Source organism: Mesocricetus auratus, unplaced genomic scaffold, assembly GCF_017639785.1.
Source record: "Mesocricetus auratus isolate SY011 unplaced genomic scaffold, BCM_Maur_2.0 Super-Scaffold_100015, whole genome shotgun sequence".
Lineage (NCBI taxonomy): Eukaryota > Metazoa > Chordata > Mammalia > Rodentia > Cricetidae > Mesocricetus > Mesocricetus auratus.
This window is the reverse complement of record NW_024429198.1, coordinates 14,883,089-14,902,199: the sequence shown is the minus strand read 5'-3', so window position 1 is coordinate 14,902,199 and position 19,111 is coordinate 14,883,089. Positions and strand designations below refer to the sequence as shown.

The 19,111-nt window shown below is 35.9% G+C and overlaps 1 long non-coding RNA gene across 2 annotated transcripts in view; it reads right to left on the bottom strand.

The window, feature by feature from the left end:
- Positions 1-19,076, bottom strand: part of LOC121144249 — a 30,340-nt gene extending 11,264 nt beyond the window's left edge. For both annotated transcript variants that reach the window (XR_005881564.1, XR_005881565.1), the window contains exons 1-2: positions 18,882-19,076; positions 17,676-17,886 (exon numbers count right to left, since the gene is read on the bottom strand). This is a non-coding gene — a long non-coding RNA (uncharacterized LOC121144249). The remainder of the gene's footprint in view (positions 1-17,675; positions 17,887-18,881) is intronic.
- Positions 19,077-19,111: the final 35 nt, after the last annotated feature.

The window sequence follows — 19,111 nt, the reverse complement described above, 5'->3', positions numbered from 1 at the left end:
ATTTATCCAAAAAGCAAAATTTTCTTTCTAATTTGTACAATGTACATTATTCATTATTTCATTTTATTTTTTAGATGGGGTTTCCTGGTATAACAGCTCTAGCTATATTGAAATACACTTTGTTGACAATTGGTAGCCTCAGAATCAAGAGATACACCTGTCCCTTCATTATTCATTAAAATGACAATTACTCATATGAAAAATCAGGATAAGGATCGATTGTTTCAGAGAACATGCTAGTATTATCACTACAGAAAATTAAGATACAGTGTATTGACAGTTTTAACTACTCAAATAGGATCGTGTGTGTAGGTGTGTATGTGTGTATGTGTGTGTGGGTGGGTGGGTGGGTGGGTGGGTGTGTCCATGTTACACTGACTTTCAGAAAACCCACAATTGTTACTTGCACTGTATGTACTTATTGATGGGGAAAATTGATGTGCCATGGACTTCTCAGATATCATCCTCTTCCAAGACTTCTGTTCTCTCAATTCTCTTCTGACCTTCAAATTAATTTTTTTGATATTTTTTTTATTTTTAAAGTTAAATTTATATTAGAAACATGTAAATTCCAGGTCCCACACCGTTTCCCTTCCCTCCTCCCATTCCCTCCCACCAACTCCCCCAATTTACCCTCATTTCCCCCAAGAGTGTGAGGTCCTCCATGGGAGTGGCCAGAGTCTGTCATTTCAAAATCCAGGGCAGGGCCTAGACCCTCCCCCAAGAGTACAGGGTGAGAGTGCATCTCTCATTGTTGGATGGGAGTCAAAAGTCCATTTGTATACCCGGGATGAATACTGATCTACTAACCAAGACTCAATAGATGACCTAGGCATCCTCACTCACATCCATATTCAGGGGGTCTTGATTAGTCTCATGCTGGATTCCCAGGCATCAGCCTGGGATTCAAGAACTAACTCTTGTCAGGTCAGCTGTTTCTGGTGGTTAAACCAGCCCAGTCTTAATCCCGTTGGTCATCAGTCCTTCCTCTCTGTCACTGGATTTCTTGAGTTCAGCTCAGTGCCTGCCCGTGGGAGCCTGCCTCTTCTTCCATCAGCCACTGAATGAAGGGTCTGTTTCCCAGACTCTCTGGCCATGGGATTGTAGGCTGGCACTCCTCAGATCTATGTCTAAAATCCATATATGAGAGAGTTCATGCCATGTTTCTCTTTTTGTGACTGGGTTACCTTGATCAGAATGATTTCTTCTAGTGCCAACCATTTCCCTGCATATTTCAGGATTCCATTGTTTTTTTCTGCTGAATAGTACTCCATTGTGTAAATGTACCAAATTTTCTGAATCCACTCTTCGGTTGAGGGCCATCTAGGTTGCTTCCAAGTTCTGGCTATTGTAAATAATGCTACTATGAACATAGTGGAACAGACATCTTTGTTGTATGAATGGGCATCTTTTGGATATATGCCTAAGAGTGGAGTTGGTGGGTCTTGAGGTAGTTTTATTCCCATTTTTCTAAAGAATCTCCATAGTTATTTCCAAAGTGGCAGAAAAATTTGGCACTCCCATCATCAATGGAGGAGTGTTCCACTTTCACCACATCCTCTCCAGCATAAATTGTTGCTGGTGTTTTTGATTTTAGCCATTCTGACTGGAGTGAGATGGTATCTCAGTGTTGTCTTGATTTGCATTTCCTGGATGGCTAACGATGTTGAGCACTTTCTCAAGTGCCCCTCAGCCATTTTAGACTTCTCTATTGAAATTTCTCTATTTAGTTCTGTAGCCCACTTTTTAATTGTATCCTTTGGTGTTCTGGAGACTCCATTCTTGTGTTCTTTGTAAATTTTGGAGATTAGCCCTCTGTCAGATGTGGGGTTTGTGAATATTTTTTCCCATTCTGTGCATTGCCTTTTTGTCTTGCTGACTGTGTCCTTTGCCTTACAGAAGCTTCTCAATTTCAGGAGGTCCCATTTATTAATTGTTGATCTCATTGTCTGTGCTACTGGTGTTATGTTCAGTATGCTGCCCTCTGTACCAATTCATTCAAGGGTACCACCCACTTTCTCTTCTAAGAGGTTCAGTGTGGCTGGATTTATGTCGAGGTTTTTGATCCATTTGGACTTAAGTTTTGTGCATGGCAATAGACATGGTTCGATACACATTCTTCTACATGTCAGCATCCAGTTATGCCTACAACATTTGTTGAAGATTCTTTCTTTTTTCCATTGTATATTTTTAGCTTCTTTCTCAAAGATCTGATGTTCATACATGTGTGGGTTAATATGAGGGTATTCAACTAGATTCCGTTGGTTGCCTGTCTATTTTGTGCCAATACCAAGCAGTTTTCAGGACTATAGCTCTATAATAGAGCTTGAAGACATGGATGGTGATGCCTCCGGACTTTGTCGTGTTGAATGGGGCTGTTTTGGCTATCCTGGGTCTTTTGTTTTTCGATAAAAAATTGATTATTGTTCTTTCAATGTCTGTGAAGAATTGTACTGGGATTTTAATTGGGATTGCATTGAATCTGTAGATTGCTTTTGGCAGGATTGTCATTTTTACTACGTTAATCCAACCTATCCATGAGCATGGGAGATCTTTCCATTTTCTGATGGCTTCTTTAATTTCTTTTTTTTTTTTTCGGTTTTTTTGAAACAGGGTTTCTCTGTAGCTTTGGAGGCTGTCCTGGAACTCACTTTATAGACCAGGCTGGCCTCGAACTCACAGAGATCTTTAAAGATTCAAAGTTCTTGCGATACATGTCTTTCACTTGTTTGGTTAGCATTACCCCAAGGTATTTTATGTTGTTTGTGGCAATTTTAAAGAGTGATGTTTCTCTGATCTCTTTCTCAGCCCTTTTATCATCTGATTTTCTTGAGTTGATCTTATAGCCTGCCACTTTGCTGAAGGTGCCTAACAGCTATAAGCATTCCCTGGTAGAGTTCTTAGTGTCATTTATGTAAACTATCATATCATCAGCAAATAGTGAAAGCTTGACCTCTTCCTTTCCAATTTGTATCCCCTTGATCTCCTTTTGTTGTCATATGGCTCTGACTATAACTTCAGGTACAATATTGAAAAGGTATGGAGAGAGTGGACAGCCTTGTCTTGTTCCTGATTTTAGCTGAATTGCGTTGAGTTTCTGTCCATTTAGTTTGATGTTGGCTGTTGGTTTGCTGTATATAGCATTTATTATGTTTACATATGTTCCTGTTATCCCAGACCTCTCCACATTTATCATGAAGGGTTGTTGGATTTTGTCAAAGGCTTTCTCAGATTCTAGTGAGATGATCCTGTGATTTTTGTTTCTCAGTTTGTTTATATGGTGGATTACATTGATGGATTTTCATTTATTGAACCATCCCTGCATCCCTGAGATGAAACCTATTTGATCATGGTGAATGATTGTTTTGATGTGTTCTTGGATCCAATTTGCCAGTATTTTATTGAGTATTTTTGTATCAATGTTCATGAGGGATATTTGTCTGAAGTTCTCTTTTTTAGTCGTGTCTTTGTGCGGTTTAGGGATCAAGGTTATTGAAGCCTCATAGAAAGAGTTTGGCAAAGACCCTTCTGCTTCTATTGCATGGAATACTTTGAGAAGAATTGGTATAGGGTGCTCTTTGAATTTCTGGTAGAATTTTGCACTGAGGCCATCTGGACCTGGGCTTTTTTTGGTTGGGAGACTTTTGACAACTGCTTCTATTTCCATAGGGGTTATAGGTCTATTTAAATTGCTTATCTGTTCTTGATTTAATTTTGGCACGTGATAGCTATCCCGGAAGTCATCCATTTCCTTTAAATTTTTGAATTTTGTGGTGTACAGGGCTTCTAAGTATGACCTGATGATTCTCTGAATTTCCTCAGAGTCCGTTATTATGTCCTACTTTTCATTTCTGATTTTGTTAATTTCCATATTCACACTCTGTTTTTTGGTAAGTTTGGACAAAGGTTTGTCTATCTTGTTGATTTTCTCAAAGAACCACCTATTCGTTGCATTGATTCTTTGTAATGTTTTCCTAGTTTCTACTTTATTGATTTCAGCCCTCAATTTGATTATTTCCTGGTATCTACTCCTCCTAGGAGGCAGTTTGCTTCTTTGTGTGCTAGAGCTTTCAGCTGTGCTGTTAATTCTCTAGTATAACTATTTTCCAGTTTCTTCATGTGGACACTTAGTGCTATGAACATCCCCCGTAGCACTGCTTTCAAAGCGTCCCATAGATTTCGGTATGTTGTGTCTTCATTCTCATTAATTCTAGTGGATGACTCGGAAGTCTTTAATTCCTTTTTTTATTTCTTCTTTGACCCAGGAATGGTGCAGTTGTGCATTACTCAATTTCCATGAGTTTGTATGGTTTCTGTAATTTGTGTTGTTTTTGAATTCTAATTTTAACACTTGGTGGTCTGATAATATGCATGGAGTTATTCCAATTGTTTTGTAGCTGCTGAAGTTTTGTATGTTGCCAAGTATGTGGTCGATTTTTGAGAAGGTTCCATGTGGTGGTGAGAAGATGGTGTGTTTGTGTGTGTGTGTGTGTGAGAGAGAGAGAGACAGAGAGACAGAGAGACAGAGAGACAGAGAGACAGAGAGACAGAGAGACAGAGACTGAGAGACAGAGACATGGAAAGAGAGAAAGTGAGAGAGAGAGAGAAAAAGAGAGAGAGAGAGAGAGAAAGAAAGAGAGAGAGAGAGAGAGAGAGAGAGAGAGAGAGAGAGAGAGAGAGCATGTTACACTGACTTTCAAAAAACCCACAATTGTTACTTGCCCTGTATGTATTTACTGATGGGGAAAAGTGATGTTCCATGAACTTCACAGATATCATCCTCTTCCAAGTCCTCTTCTGGTCCCTCAAATGTCTTTATTCTGACCTTGAAAATAATTTTTATTTTGGTAATGTTCTGAAGTCATATATAACTTTGCTATATTTCATGTTTCCCAATCATTAACTGGTATGCAATGATTTTTTTACTCTTCTGTGGTTGACCAGTTGAACATGGGAGGTGATAGTTCAAGTATTTTTATTGCTTTCTGACATTTTTTCTTTCTGTGGAACATACTCATCAAAGTAATGCCTGTATGACTAAAAGAGAAAACAGTCACATCTTGAACAAGGCTTTGAGAACAGACTCTCACTGATCAGATATATAAATATCATTCACTCACTGCAATATTTTTTGTCTGGAAAACGGGTGTCACAACCCATTAATATGAACATGCAAATTAAACAAAACAAACTATTTTATATACTCTATTCATATTGCTCACACTCTGGTAGAATTTGGTCACTGTAGAACTTTGCCTGGCTGTTCTGCCTCCTGTAAACCAGTTATTATTCTTTATCGAAGTACTTATATTGAGCTTTATTGTGAGTTTCATGTGCATGATTACTGCCTACATATATGTAAGTAGGTCACAAGTATAAAGTGCCTAGCTAGGCTAGGAAGGAGCACAGATTCCCAGGTAGTAGATGACAGATGACCTGAGCTTCTATACAGGTATTGGGGAGTGAGGCCAAGTCCTCTGGAAGAGCAGTTACTGCTCTTAATTGCTGGTTCATCTAAACAAGCCCCTGCATTAAGTTTTAAATTATAAATTGTAAAGGCTGATATTTGCTATCAGGGAATGAGGTAGAAGCTATAAAAACATAATTTTAAGAAATCACAGAAATAATAACGCTTAAACTTGCTAAGAAAAATGACCTAGAAAAGCCTCTACAGAAGAGATGACATTATGTGCACTTTTCCAAATGTGAATGTTTTATTTCTGGAAAGGGCACTGGAAAAAGCAAGTCTATGAGCAAGTGGAGAAAAGGGGTTGTAAGAAGATATGGCCCATTTAGAGACTTGGAAGAATGTCATATTCATTGCTTATGTTTCCTCTGAATTTTTATGTCTAGCTTCACCTGTAAACCAACTTCTCTGAATTTACAACAATCTTTATCTCTTTAATGTATAGACTATAAATTAATTCCTATCGCAGTGAAAATATTCCTCTTTCAAAATGACTTTTAGCAAATGGTATCAAATGATTTTGAAACCCAATGTAAGAGAACAGATTTTAGGATCTTCTAATATACACAGTTTGGTATCAGCTATAAGTGTTTGCCATTAAAGACCATTCTGTATATATTAATATTTTATAAATCCCCGAGAAGAACTACTTCCTAATGTAAGCAACCTATAGTAAAAAATTTTCCTAAATTGAAAACCATCTTAAAGATGAAAGAGAAGACTGAGCAGCTACTTGAAGATTTGTCACCTGATTCAGTGCTGTTGGAATGTGGGATCAGTGTGAGAAGCAGTTAGACATCTGGAAAGAAAAGTGAGAGCAGATTGTGAAGGGAAATTTTTGGCAGTCTGTCACACATACTCCATACCTTCAATCTCAGTGAATTAAAAATGTTATGTATTTAGAAACCTGTCAAGGCTTCTGACTTGAAATATGTATTTGAAAGAGTGTGAAAATAAAGTTAAGATTGTATTTGCCTACCTTTCAAGGTAACAAATTTGGGTAGATGCACTAAAGAAATACCATCCACTTTTCTGTTTTATAATTGCAAATATTGGCAACTGTGCATATACAAAACTATGAGTGCTATTCAAAGATTGGTACTGCCTTAAATAAAATTCATATTTAAGAACAGACAGCAACATATCACCAGCATTCTTTATGCAATTTCATATTCTATAGAAAAAATATTAATTACATAAGAATAACAAAATTATATTCATCAGAAATTATGGTGGTACATAAAGTACTTGACTTTAAAACATAGTTGTTGAAGAGAAAAAAATCCCAAGGATGTAAAAGGGACATGACTATTTACACCCTTTGGAAAAATACCTTACATTCTCTTTTTGGTTTTGATTTTTACTCGTTTAAATTTTTTGAGATTAATATAATTACATTTACCCCTTCCTTTTCCTATCTCTGAAACTCCAATGTACTCCTCCTTGCTCTCTTTCTACATGCCTTTTTGTAACTATTATTTCATACACATATGTACACATATATGCATGTGTATTCCCAACTATAACCTGCCTAGTCTGTATAACGTTACTTGTATATATGTTTTTAGAGATGGCCCTTTTTCTTCTCATAAGTAGTCTGTGTGTTCTTCCATAAGGAAGACCATTTCTTCCACTTTCACCATTTCTTATTTGTCTGTAGCATTTTGTTTAGAGTTGAGGCTGGGCTTTTCTGTGTCAACTTAGTTATGTCTACTGGTATTACCCAAGTTCAGTTGTGTTCATGGAGTAGTGTTGGTGCAACTATATGCATGTAGATTCTAGAATGGATGAGGGAATATTGAAGACAGGGAAGAAACTGTTTTGAACAGTTAATCTCAGAAATTCATAAAATTGATGGTATCAATATTATAAAAGCTTAATCATTGCAAGATAAAGCAGGCTTATCTGTTATTAAAATTACAGCTATTATTATTACTATTGTTATTGTTTTATCCTTGGTGTAAACATTGAACACAGAATCCGTTGCATACATGTCAAAAATTCTTTGAAAAGTCACATACCCAGTTCTGAAACAGATTTACATTCTATCTTTAAAAGGTGTAAATATATATGGAAAAATTATTTTATTGAATCCTATGATTATGACAAACAATTTTTATAATTAATTTAATTAAATTCTTAAGACAATTTAACTTAGATTTAATCATATTTATAAAAATATGTAAACAAGATATTTACTGTTCCCATAACATCTTAATGTTCAGAGTTAAATTCACCATTTTCTTTCACATTTTACAGTAATCTGTATTCAGAAATGTTTGGGTTCATAAACCAAAAATTTCTGCTCTGCAGAAATATTATATAAGAGAACCAAATTACTTAACGCTTTTAAAAATAGGTTGTGATAAGATGACTTGTTGTGATATTCTGCTCTCATAGATCAGAGTCTTATTCAGCCACCATTAGAGAAGCTTCCTACTATAGAAGATGGGAACAAAATATAGAGACCTGCTGCCATTATGGAGTGAGATAGATAGGTGTATAATCACTCAGCCATATAGGGGTGCCTCCATTAAACTGTGCCCTCAGAGATCAGATAACCCCACTGAAGAGAAGAAGTAAAGAATGTAAGATCCTGGGAGTAGGATGGAGGAAATCCGGAGAACAAGGCCTTCAGAATCAATTATAAAGGGCTCACATGAACTCACAGAGATTTAGGCAGCAAGTGCAGGCCTGCAAGGCTGTGCACCAGGTCATCTATCGAGATTTATGACTTTCATTTTAGTAATTCTATGGGACTCCTGAGTCTGTGAATATGTGGGTCTCTGATTATAGTGTCTTCTCTCGTGTTCTTTTCCTTGTTTCTCTGCCTTGTCCAAGTTAGACTTGATGATTTTGTTTTATCTTATTGTGTTTTACTTTGTTATGTTTTCTTATTATCACTTAGAAGCCTGTTATTTACTAATAACAGGAAGATTGTGCATCCTGAAATGAGGGAAGATGGAGAGGAACTGGGAGGAATAGAAAGAGGGGAAACTAATCAGAATGCATGTATGAGAAATGAATCTATTTTCAATAAAAGGAGAAAAAAGAAGTAGAAACACAACACAGAACATTCTTTTTTCTGTTGGATTTGTTTTGAAAGGCAGTATTTCTTCTACAGTTCTAATGTAGTATTTGCTGTGTAGCCAGAGCTGGTCATGAACTCCTGCTAATCTTTCTGACCCAGTCTCCCGAGTGCTGGGAACAGAGCTATGAGAAGTCAAGCCTAGCAAATTTAAATGCTGAAATTCTACTGTGATTTCTTTGCTTGTGATTCAGAAATTTTAAATAGATAGAAGTGAAATTAGAGAAACAAGATTAGCGACTTAACAAAAAAAATCATTCAGGCACGTATACACAGAAGACTTTATTAAGTTGTAAAACTTTCATGCATTTAAACAAATTAGAATATGTTTAAAAAGTAAATATACATTTTTAAAGTAAATTAATTTAACTTAAATAAATGTAAAATGTTTTGCAATTCCATTTCTTGTTGAAATGAAAGTTTCTCTAATAACAACCCTGTCCTTTCCAATATAAGAATCTTCTCAGTGATCAACAAGAAAACACAATTACTGATATTGATAGAAAATTAGGGGGCTTAATATTAGGTCAACTCGAAAGAACAGGGTTTGTTAATGAAAACTAGTGGATAAGAATCTGGATTTCTCACAGAGGAGAAACCTCAACAATGTACTTCTTATACCTTCTATGAAACATACAAATTATTGAAAATGCTACTGATTATTCTTTTTCCATGTATAGAGAAAGACAATATAAATAAACATAATCAGTTGACAATGGGTATATATTTGAAGTGTAATAATATTCTATTATTCATTAGAAATTTAATCATGTAAATTATAGGATAATATTGATAATTAATACACAAAACAAATTTCAAAAGGCATATTTATTTTATTTTCTTAAATGTAATTAAGTCTATGCATCATGGTTTGAATGATGTATGCTTACATACATATATGTACATATATATAAAACATTATATATAGTTTGCATTGTATAATATATAAATAAATCAAACATATAAAATCCATATATATAAGTACATAATTCAACTGGTGAGAATGGTTTTGCTTCTTCCACCTTGTCAGTATATATATATTTTATATATTGTATATTATTATAGTATATTGAATTAAACATAGTTACATTGCACATAAAATATACATTGCTTTATGCCATCTTCTTCCAGCAAAATAATAATAATACATTTGCCATAGGGCCCATGACCAATCTAATTTCAGGCCCTTACCCAATTTTGTAGTGTGTCTGGTATGAGTACCATTTGATGCAATCAGCAATATATCAATAAAAATGGTGATTATTCCCATATCATTGTAAAAAACAGTGGATAGTATTTTAAAAAAGTTAATTGCACTTTTCCGTGAAACTGGATTCACCTATGCTTCTCATCATGTCTTTAAATTTGTACCATAGTACATTAAAATAATAAAACTAAAGGGTAGTATTCAATAATTGCCAACACCTATACATCTGTGACTTGCATCTCCTTCCTATAAGTACCTACTACTCTTTCTCTGAATAAGTACCTACTGTTATTTCTCCACATGTATTTTTCATTCTTATATCTATATCTTAGGGATCCAGAGACCCAATATGTACAATTTCTACTTTGCTGACATGTTGCCAGTGGGTTATAGTCAGAAACTCGGTAGCTCTGAGCTGTGCCTTCAGTGACCATAATAGAAGTGGTGTTACCATGTTTCAAGGGGATTTATTTCACAAGCATGAAAATTAAACCTTCCAAAACTAACTGCAGTTTGTGAGCAAAACTTAAATATAACATGATCATTTCTAAAGTAGGTATTAATATATTGTACTACAGCTTGATCATTGAACTTGGGGACACAGATAATACAGTACTTGAAAGCCAAACCTTGAGAAAGGACTTACTAGGGACCAACCCTGTTGGTATTATCTTGATATTCCAGCCTCCAATGCTATCAGGAGGCAAAATTTGCCTTAAAATAATTCAGTATATAGAATTCTATCTTTGTAACCTTAGCAACCATATTATAATATATGAAATATTTTATTAAATTATTTATTTACAGACATTTACATACTTCATATTTATAGATTGAAAATGATAATTACCATTTTCTCTATTAATCTGGAAGGATTATATCACCAATATTTTTGAATAATTTCATTGAAAAATAAAGAATCATAGGTCTTTTTATTTAGGCCTTCCTAATTGCCAATCAAATGTTTAAGATGTTTCTTAATCAAGTAGAATATTAAACAAAATACCTGATACATCTCATCAATCAGTCTTCCAATTCTCAAAAAATCCATTTTTGAGATCCTTTACTGCAGATTGATTAATATTAGAAAATCTGGGAAATGAGACCCCCTCCTACTCAGAATAAAAGCAGCAGAAAAAAATTCCATCCATAGCTAATGTAGTTCTAGAAAAAGAGGAATTTATAGAAATCCTAATTTGAGTTATAGTGGGCAAGCAATATATTAGTCTCTCATTGGAGTTTCAGTTTTTATGAGCTCTGTTGCTTATATGGGAGATCATTGATGGGCAAGGATCCTCATTTCTGTGATTTTTTTTTAAACAAGGACCCAATCATAATCAAATTATTCTCTTAGCTAAGGACATATTTTAGAATAAATATTCCAAAGCAATAGTTACAATTGCTCTACATTTGGATTCATTATAAAATTCATGACTTTTCAGGAGGTCAAATGCCATTTAACACACGAAATTAATACAATGTATATCTGTGATTAAGTCCACTCCCATAGCTTCAGGTCAACCATACCCACAACGACCATTCTAGAAATTGCAGTTATGAAACACTTACTTTCTAAAGTTTCCTGCACTGTGACTTCACTGTGGCCTTCTAAGGAGTCTAAAACAGAAACATCTTTGTGGCTTCCAAAATAACAACACCTTCCCTTCACAGTGCATGTGCTATTATTCCAATTCAAATGATTGTTAATATAACTCAATTTTTCACTGTACAATCTCTGTTCTAGTTTTTTATTTTGTTATTTTAATTTTAAATAGCTTGTTTCACATGTCAATACCAGTTCCCTCTCTCTCCCCTCCTCCCGCATCCCCCCACAATCCCTCCCCCAGTCTCCCACCCTATTGCCACTTCCTTAATCATAGGGGATATCTAGAGTCTGTCATTTCACTCAGGGTAGGGTCCAGGAACTCCCCTATGAGTCCAGGATGAGAGAGCATCCCTCTTTGTGTTATGGACACACAAAAGTCTGTTTGTATGCAAGGGATAAACACTGATCCACTGCCCAGGGCTCCATAGGTTGCCCAGGGCTCCTCACTGACTCTCATATTCAAGGGGTCTACATCAGTCCCATGCTGGCCTCCCAGCTGTCACTCTGGGGTCCAAGAGCTCTCCCTTGTTCAGATCAGCTGTCTCTGCTGGTTTTGCCAGCCCATTCTTTGCCAATTTGCTGAACTCTCCTCTCTCTCTGTCACTGGGTTTTTGGGTTCATTTCAGTGTTTAACTGTGGGTGTTTGACTCTGCTTCCATCAGTCACTTGATGAAGGCTCCAGGATGATTATAGACATCAAGTTCATTATCAGGAATGGGTATTCGAGGTGGTCTCTCCACTATTGTCTAGCTTGCCAGTTGGTGTCATCCCTTTATATCACTAGAGTTCTCACTGATGCCAGATATGTCTTCTAACCTATGATTCCATCTTCCCCCATTCTAACCCCACTCAGCCTTCCTGTTCCCCCATGACCTACTCTCTCTTCCTCTTCTCCTCATCTCTTCTTCCAAGCTCCCACTCTCCTCCACCCCTTGACTTCTTCGAATCTGTTCAGAAGATCTTGCCTCATTCATTTTCTCTGGGGTACCATTCATATCTATCTCATGTTTCCCAGACTCTCTGTCAGTGGAAGTTCAGACTGGCACTATCCTGATCCATGTCTAAAATCCATATATGAGTGAGTACATACATGTTTGTATTTTTGTGACTTGGTTACCTTGCTCAGGATGGTTTGTTCTAGTGCCATCCATTTACCTGTGTATTTCATGATTCCATTTTTTTTCTGCTGAGTAATACTCCATTGTGTAAATGTACCACATTTTCTCTATCCACTCTTCAGTTGAGGAGCATCTAGGTTGCTTCCAGGTTCTGGCTATTAAAAATAATGCTGCTATGAACATAGTGAAACAGATGTCCTTGTTGTATGAATTTGCCTCTTTTGGATATATGTGTAAGAGTGGAATTGCTGGGTCTTGTGGTAGATTGATTCCCATTTTCCTAAGGAATCTCCATACTTATTTCTAAAGTGGCTTTATGAGTTGGCATTCCCACCAGCAGTGGAGGAGTGTTCCCCTCTCTCCACATCCTCTCCAGCATAAATTGTCTTCGTGATTTTTGATTTTAGCCATTCTAACAGGAGTAAGATGGTGTCTCAAAGCTATTTTGATTTGCATTTACCTAATAGCTAAGGATGTTGAGCACTTTCTTAAGTGTCTCTTGGCCATTTTAGCCTCCTCTATTGAGAATTCTCTATTTAGTTCTGTACCCCACCTTTTAATTGGATTCTTTGGTGTTTTGGAGACTTGCTTCTTGAGTTTTTGTAAATTTTGGAGATTAGCCCTCTGTAAGATATGGGGTTAGTGAATATCTTTTCCCATTCTGTGGACTGCCTTTTTGTGTTGTTGACTGTGTCCTTTGCCTTACAGAAGCATCTTAGTTTCAGGAGGTACCATTTATTAATAGTTGATCTCAGTTACTGTGCCACTGGTATTATCTGCAGGAAGTGGTCTCCTGTACCAACTTGTTAAAGAGTATCTCTCACTTTCTCTTCTAAGAGTTTCAATGTGGTTGGATTTATGTTGTGATCTTTAATCCATTTGGACTTAAGTTTTGTACAAGGCAATAGTCATGGATCTTTCTGCAGTCTCCTGCAAAACAATATTCAGTTATGCCAGCACAATTTGTTGAAGATGCTTTATTTTTTCCATTGTATAGTTTTAGCTTCTTTGTCAAAAATCAATTGTTCATAGGTGTGTGGGTTAAAATCATGGTTTTCAATTTGGGTACATTGTTCTACCTGTCTATTTTTGTGCCAATACCAAGCTGTTTTCAGGACTATAACTCTATAATAGAGCTTGAATTTAGGTATGGTGATGCCCCTGACATTCTTGCCAGAGTTTGGTGCCTGGAAGGGCTGATGCCTATCCTGTGTGGGCGGGTTTTCTGGATGCAAGGAGCAGCCCCCAGAAGACCCAGGGAATGGGTGATGGGCAGGGTATGGGCAGTGGCTCCCTGGAGACACAGGCACACCTGAAGCTGGGGTCACCTGAGGATGGGGTCTGGAAGAGCTGATGCCTTTCCTATCTTTCCTTGTTTTAAAAGATGTTTATGTGCATAAGATTCTATCTCTAAATAGTTAATGACAAGGAATCTTGGGAAAAAAACCTTTTCTCTCCCATTGGTTAAACTAACTTACTGTGATATGCTGTGACATATTTATTTTCTTATATTGTATACTTTGCTATTTTATTCAGATCTTAATTACAGCTTTCACATATCTGACATGATGTTTCTGTTTTCTGGAAATGAATTTTTATCCTCATTTTTGCCAGAATTTTTTTGTTTTCTGTTTAATTCTGTGTTTTCTGTCTTTTGTGACAACCTGCTCTTGTCTGGCTTCTTCTGGATATCAGAGGCATTATTTTCATGTTTGAGAAATGTCAACAATGTATTAGTTGACTCTCCATAAACTTTTGTTCTGATTTTAGTACAAGATGACAGCCCTTCTCTAAACACCATTAAAATACATCCGTGTTTACATTTGTATTACACAGGGTTCTGTTAAAAATGCTAACAATACAGACAAGTCATAGAGATGGCAAAGGATAACACCTGAAGGGATTATTACATTCTTGGCTGAGTACACATATTGGGTTTAAGTATACATTCTCTTACCAATTTATTTATTAATTTTGAGGGTGACTACCTCAACTACAAGCTCCCCTCTTCAATTTGTTGAGCATTAAGGTTATCAACACGCAGCAACATTTTTGCCTTTTATAAGAGATATGACCAATACATCAATACATAATCTTTACTTGTCAACAGTAGTTTTCCTTTAATGCTTAACTATGTGTGGAAAATGTCTTATCCATCTACTCTCTCACTCACCCAGTAAATGATTTTATATGAAATTCCGGGCCGTGCGATGGTGGCACACGCCTTTAATGCCAGCACTCGGGAGGCAGAGGCAGGCGGATCTCTGTGAGTTCGAGGCCAGCCTTGTCTACATAGCTAGTTCCAGGACAGCCTCCAAAACAATACAGAGAAACCCTGTCTTGAAAAACCAAAAAAAAAAAAAAAAGAAAGAAATTCCGTCTACTCATTACTATAGCGTTTTAAGACAGGTTGATAAACAGACTGGACCCATTCTAATGACAGTGCTCTAAAATAGAAGCAGAAATACATAAGAAAGAGAATGAGAAAGATAGCATTATGAGGAAAAATGAGTTTTGAAGATGAAGTGAAATGATCAGAGGCTAAGGACTGTAAAACAGTCTGTAGAAGCTGCAAAAAGCATAAAGTATATGTATCTAGAGATTCCATCAGACCCATGTCTATCCAGACACTTAATTTTATCTCATTGTACAAACAATAAGAAAATAAATATTGTTTGTTTAAAATCAATTACTGGCGAGTCACATAATATCAACTGAAAAATATTATAGAGATGAAATATATTTTCTCTGGGAAATAACTTTAGTGTTCTCGTAGAAGAATTTCGCAATTAAATTAATGACACTGAACATGTTTAAGAAGTCTTGAGGAGGAAACATCTTTTTGTATTTTCTTGATGTAAAGAGAGATTTGAATTTCCCCTAGTGAATAGAAGTTTAACCACTGGAAAGACACATTAGAAGTGGAATCCAGTGGACGTTGGTACATGGCTCAGTGGGTAGCAGCATACTATGCAAGTAGAAAAATCAGAGTCACATCCACAGAATCTAGAAAATCACCACATAGAACAGCCCAATTGTGATTCCAGCACTAAGAAGAAAGACACAGGGAATTCTGGAGTAAATTGACCAGCGTGACTATGTTCCATACTATGTTACATTGAAAGACTGTATTGATGAATAAAATGGAAAGTGATCAAGGAAGATTCCTGATATCAAGGTGCTCACAAGTCTACATTAATACTGCATAGTCACATGAACCTGAATGCATATGTGTATCCATAAACATGGGAACATACATACAAACATACAACATGTACATATAGATGTAAAAGAAAAATAATAGAATCCATGTATTAACAGAAGGTAGATCTAAACCCCACAAAGTGAATTGTAGATTAAATCTATATTTACATATCGAGGTTGAAGAAAATGTTCAATTATAGATGATTTTACATATATTTTCTGAAATATTTTGATTAACAACTAAGACATGGTAATAGAATGAATCCAAAATGGACTTTGAAAGACCTACACACTGTTAAAACATCAATATATTGCCAGAGTAGATGTGATTATACCAACTTCTGGCATTTTAACTATGCAAAATCAGCCTTATTGGCATGACAATTTTTATTGTGATATCTTAAACTTAAAACATTAAAATTATGTAAAAACAATAGCCTGAAAGCATTGTTGTACTCTTTATGGATATTTAAAATTAATTTGTAAGCGATTGAGATTTTAGTATGAACAGATTGCTTCCACTTGGAAAACAAGGCAAAGGTCATAAAGGAATTTGTAAGGGAAACACAATTTTGAATCATTCAGTGTTGTAATATTTAAATTTTCCATTCACATTAACAGATTAATATCATAAAAGTTTATGTTTTCTTAAAGTAACAAAACAGTTGAAATCATGGATTTGTAGATTCATTCATGTTTTCTTAATATAGTAGTGGAATATATTAGCTGTATGTTACATCTAATCATTTTAACTTCATTATATTGTCTTTACAATGGAGCATATAAATAACTCCTACATTATCCAGAGACTTTAAGAATTACATGATTATATAAAGTTACTTAAATTAGTTAATAAATCATATGGATTTCAATCATATGATAAACGCTTACTACTTGAAAGAGAAATGTAAAAATTTGCCCAATATAAGTATGTCTAGAACAAATATATAATTGCTAGCATTCCATTGTAACATTTAGATCGATTTAATTCAAATACAGTGAATTTACATAAGATCAGACCCGTTTTACAAGGATTGAAAGTGAATTGAGCATAAAGCATGGGATACTTTTGTAAGGACAATATTTCTATTTAAAGGGATGTTACCTGAGTGTTGTAATGGACTGCCTACTCGCTTTGAAAGCCCTTCCATCATCTGTAATCTGGTCGATGCTCTAGAAAAGGACATGTGCCTCCGGTCACCTAGACAGGGTGTCTGATCATTGCTTATTGGAAAGAAACTTTCAGTAGGGATTGAGTTAGTGGAAAGACTTTGACACTTTGCTGGCTTTACTCAAAATTTGATTTGGCAGGACTCTCTTGAAGATTAGACAGGCACTAATAGAGCAACTGGGGATGTCTGTGTTCAGATTTGAAATCCAAATGAAATCAATTCACGATACTACCAAGAGGAGACACAGACGACGATCAGAGGGACAGCTGACTCTGCCTGAGAACTGATATTTAAAAACATTTCCAAAACAGTGTCTAACTTCCTATAAATCTCAACCACTTTCTGTCATTTTTAGAAATCACAGTGGTCCTTCTCCTTGGACTAGTCTGAGGGCTTAACCTCTCTGCACTTCAAACCACAATCTTATGCCAAAATCTTGAATTACAGTGGTAGCTCTTTGTGGAAAAATGTCCTCACATACTAGTTTCAGCAAAAACGAACAAAGGGGCTTGACATTTACAGATTTTGAGGCATTACTGGGCATTCAAAGGGATAGAGATATATGTAGTGTCATTGTTGAAAGATTCTGTGTATATCAACTGTAAATGACAAAAGAGAACCTAAGAGCATTTCAGTAATAAGGTCCAGAAATTAGTAGAATCACTAAAAAATTTGATTAAATTTAATGCATTTTAATGCAAAGATTGAAAGGTCTATTTTTTCCAGCTTTCAACGATGGATGGTAATGCTTGTTATATTCTTAGACTGATTTTTATAGACCTTATAAAACAAAGTAGACATGAGCATACTTACAGATATATACAACAGTGCTGTGTTTGTGTGTAGGAGTAGCATGGGGTTCCTTTCATTGGCTTATATCTGTTGCAACTGTGATCGTTCCACTTGTAATGTCAGCATCCAATTTTGGCTGGAGGGACTGCAAATGGGTCTCTTTCTAGGAGGTCTCTGGAGACAGACCTGGACAATAACTTACATGGAACAGGAAGGCTGACCAATGGTGGTACTGAATTAGGAGGAAGATAGAAATGGAGTTATTTTGCATAGAAACATTCATTAAACAACAAAAGAGAGCCTGTGTCTAATTGTCTGTCAGAGCATGGTGGTTAATTAGCAAACAGGTTTTCATGAGACAGAAGGCATGCACAAGGCAACAGTACTCTTTAGTCAACTGCATAAAGAGATACTTCCATTTAAGAAGATTGTTAGTAATAGGTTTTACAAAGCACTGTGAAATTGGCAGAAAAGTAGTGTTTATGATAAAAAAGAGCATAATAAATTATGAGGGGGATAAGACTTAGGAAGACTTTTATAGAGAAAGATTAGAAGAGAGGTCTGTTTTATAGAGAGTAAGATACAAGCAGAGAAAAATAAAGGTTTAAATGCCAGAAACCTCATGGTGCATCACATTGCTTTAAGATAAGGCCCATTTGCATATGGATGTCAAATGTGTCATGCTTTAGAAAGTATGATCCATTTCTCAGGGACACTTTGGCAAGTCTGTGCTGCAGTACACTTACTTCGAAAACTCATTTCAAAAAGTGTTTTGTTCACTGTCCTTAACTGTCGAACCAGACCATATAATGCTGAAGAAATGGCATATAGCAGTCACTGAATATGGGAAAATGAAGACTTCTGCTACTATGGAGACTATCAATATAGTCTATCACTATGAAACCTTCTGCAGGAAATAAGTAATCCTAATCCTGGTAAATTACAGAAAGGCCAAGCCTACCCAAATATGCCCATTGGTGAAATATTTGCCTGTATATTCTGTATGTTATGGTTGTAAGCATCTACTTTTCATATATATGTATGTGTATATATATATATATATATATATATATCCCACTCCATGAAATAGATCATGCTGCATCTGTTACTGTAAAAGGGGCTGAGAACCTCCGATTAGATAGGTCATGGGTCTTAAGGAAGGATCAACTATTGTTATTCTTTTACGTGGAAACGAATTAGAAGATTCACAGTGAGATATGGCCATACCCACAGACAGAGAATCTCCTACTTGCAGTAGCTGGCAATCGACACAGCGACCTCTCAGTTGGCTGTGGCACAGTGAGCAAAAGTTGTTGGATTCTCAGCACTAAATGTGGAATTTGTGATACATTCAAGCTCTAGGGACCTCAGAATTTTTAGGGGAAAGGCACCAGAAAGACCTTAAGAGCTAGTGGTAGTCGATAACATCAAGGAAACTGTTTCCAGGCATTACGTGA